Genomic DNA, 3,752 nt, shown 5'->3' with positions numbered 1-3,752 from the left:
GGCTTCAAGTGTTTTGTTTTTAGGGTCACTATGATTTGTGCTTGACTCCACGGCAATCAACGACAACAACAACAGGTCTTTTTTTGTTTCTAGTTAGATTTACTTTCAAGTATTTAGTCTTGTGATTAGCTATTGTGATAGGTATTGTTTTTCTTAGCTCCAGTTCTGTATTCTCTTTGTCACTGTAGAGAAAACCAATTGGTTTTTGTATGTTGATCTTGTTTGTATCCTGCCACTTTGCTGAATTGGTCAACTGTGTCCGGTAGCTTTTTTTGCTGAGTCTTTAGGATTTTCTAAGTATACGATCATGACATCTGCTTATAGAGATAATTTTACTACCTCTTTGCTAATTTGGATACCTCTTATTTCCTTCTCTTGTCTTATTGCTATCGCTAAGACTTCTAATACCATTTTGAATAGGAGAGGTGATAGTGGGCATCTTGCCTACTACCTGTTCACAAAAGGAATGCCTTCAAATTCTCTCCGTTGATAATGATGTTGGCTCTTGGTTTTTCATTTATGCGTTTTACTATTTCTGGAGAAATTCCCCTCTATTCCTATTTTGTTGAGTGTTTCACTCAGGAAAGGGAGTTGGATTTTGTCAAAGGCCTTTTCTGCATTAATTGATAGAATCATGTGGTTCTTGCTCTTTGCTTTGATAGTGTGATGAATTACCCTGATTGTTTTTCTTATGTTATACCATCCTTGCATACCCTTCATGAATCCTACTTGGTCATGGTGAATTACTATTTTTTTTATGTCTGTTGGATTCTATTGGTCAGGATTTTATTCAAGATTTTTTCATCTATGTTCATGAGAGATATTGGCCTATAGTTTTCTATTTTGGTGGTGTCTTTCACTGACTTTGGTATCAATTATATGTTTGCATCATTGAATGAGCCTGGGATGATTCCATCTATTTCTTATTTCTGAAAAAACTTTATGTAGAATTGGTGACAGAGCTTCTCTGAATGTTTCATCAACTCACCTGTCTTTCTGTCATGGAGCTACATCCAAATTGCTACCACCTTTGGGTTAGCATCACAACTCCCTATACAGTATGTTGTTGTTTTTGTGTACCATTGAGTCGGAGCTGACCCATAGCTGACCCTCTAGTGGGTTTTCAGAGGCTATAAATCTCATGGGCAGATTGTCCATCTTGCTTCTGCAGAGCAGTTGGTGAATTGAAATTCCACATTCCTTTGGGGTGGCAGTGCAGTTTCTTACTACTAGTCTACTAGAGTTATATGGTGGTGTTATTATGTACCATTGAGTCAGAACTAACTCAAAGTGACTATCTAGTGGCTTTTCAGTGGTAATAAATTGCACTGGAGAAGATTGCCCTGCTGTCTCCCACAGAGCAGCTGGTAGATTCAAACTGCATGCCTTTGGATTGGCAACACAACCCCTTACCACTTAGTCACCAGAGCTACCTATATGCATAAATAAGGATACGTGTGTGTCATTATACACACACATTCCCCCCCCCCCCACTGGAAGCCTTGTGATAAGGAGCTATGCTGCCACCCTAAAGGCACACAGTTCTAATCTACCAGCTGGTCCATGGAAGAAAGATAAGCAATCTCCTCTTTTGCAATTTATAGCCTCTGACAACCTGTTGGAGGGTCACTATGATTTGGTTCTGACTTGACACAAAACAACAGTATTGGAAAAACTCAGTATCAACTGTGAAAACTAGGCCAGGTGCTGACTACGGAATAGACCATGTACAAGATAAAATTGAAGATAAATAAAACGAAAACAAATCCACAAAAAACAAAATATGACCTTGAGTTTATCCTACCTAAATTAAAATATCATCTCAAGAACAGATTTGAAACCTTGAACACTAATGAATGAATACTAAATGAGCAGTGGTGTGATATTAAGGATATCATTCATGAAGAAAGAAAAAGTCATTACAAAGACAGAGGAAGAAGAAAAGACCAAAACAGAAGTCAGAAGTTGTTGCTGTTAGGTGCTGTTGAGTCAGGTACGACTCTCAGTGACCCTGTAAACAAAAGATCTGAATCTTGTTCTATCCTGCACTACCCTCACACTTCCTGACTCACAAAAACTGAATGCAGCAATCACCACATCAATGCCCCTGGTTGAGGGTCTTCCTCTCCTTCTCCAACCCTTCACCCTTTCCAGTATCATATCCTTCTCCAAGGAATAGCCCCTCCTAGCAACATGCCCAAAGTATGTGAGCTGAAATCAGTTTTGCCTCCAAAGAGTACTCTGGCTGCACCCTCTCCAAGACATATATATGTTTGTTCTCTTAGCTATCCATGGGATATTCAGTATTCTTCTCCAAGGTCATAACTCAAAGGCATCAATTCTTTTTCTGTCATCCTTATTCATTGTCCAGCTCTCAAATGCATAGCAAGTAATCGGAAAAACTATGGCCTGAATCAGACACATTTTTTGTCCACAAACTGACGTTATTACTCCTCAGTAATTTGGAGTGGTCTCTAACTCCAGATTTTTCCAGTGCAATTCTTCTCCTTATTTGCTAACTGCTGATACCAATGGTGCTAGTAGATCGAAGCAAGAGGAAGCTGTTAACAGTTTCAGTCTCTTCTCCATCCATTATAATGTTGCCAATTGATAAAGAACCTTTGTTTTCTTGATATTGAGATGCAATTCATACCAAAGGCTGCATTCTTTAATCCTCTGTAACTATGCCTTAAGTCCTTCTCTAATCCTGATGCCACACAACTCTTCATAGAATCTACCTTCTCGAATAATTTGCTCAGCATATGGATTGAATAGGTATGGAGAGAGAATACAACCCTGACACACTCCCTTCTCAATTTTAAACTATGTAGTGCTCCCCTGCTCTGTTCACACAACAACTTCTTGGTCCAGGTTTAGGTTCCGTGTTAGCACAATTAAGTGCTCTGGGATTCCCATTCTTCTCAATGTGAGCTGCAACTTGTTATGATCCACACAGTCAAAGGCCTTTACATAGTGAATAATGCACAAACAGACATTTTTCTGAAAGTAAGGCTTTTCAGCCAAGACGTCTGACATTAGCAATGATAGCCCTAGTGCCACGGCCTCGTCTAAATCCTGCTTGAAGTCTTGGCAGTTCCCTATCTATGTACCGGTCTAGCCATTTTTTTTATGACCTCCAGCAGTATTTTGCTTGCATGTCATATTAATGATATTGTTTGGTAGTTTCCACATTCAGTTGGATCACCTTTCTTGGTAATGGGAACAAATATGGACCCTTTCCAATCTATTGGCCAGACAACTGTCCTCCAAATTTCCTAGCATAGACTCCAAAGTTACATCTGTTAATTGAAACTATTCAATTAGTATCCCATCGATTATTGAGGCCTTATTTTTTGCCTGTGCCTTTAGTGCAGCTTCTACTTCCTTCTTCATTAAGAATGGATGCTGTTCATATGGTATTTTCTGACATTTTTCAGTGTCAATCAATTCTTTCTCATACATTGATTCTGTGTATTTCATCCATCTTCTTTTGATGCTTTCTGAGTCTTTCAATGCATTGCCCGTAGCATCTTTCAATATTGTGACATAAGGCTTAAATGTGTTTTCCAGTTCTCTCAGATTGAAAAATCAGAAGAGATTCTGAATATTGTACCAGAAGTAAAAAGAAAAGAAAGAAATGAGGAAGTTAAAGAATTGGGCAGATTTCCAGGCGCTGCCTGAAAATCGCCTGTGACTTCATCCATAGCCACTGGTGAGAGTCAGCGCCCAGAGCCATCAGGGGCTTTAAGCTC

Source organism: Elephantulus edwardii, unplaced genomic scaffold (assembly GCF_000299155.1).
Source record: "Elephantulus edwardii isolate Elephantulus edwardi_28Jun2011 unplaced genomic scaffold, EleEdw1.0 scaffold00002, whole genome shotgun sequence".
NCBI classification, from domain to species: Eukaryota; Metazoa; Chordata; class Mammalia; order Macroscelidea; family Macroscelididae; genus Elephantulus; species Elephantulus edwardii.
The sequence above is the reverse complement of the archived record's forward strand: the minus strand, read 5'-3'. Positions refer to the sequence as shown.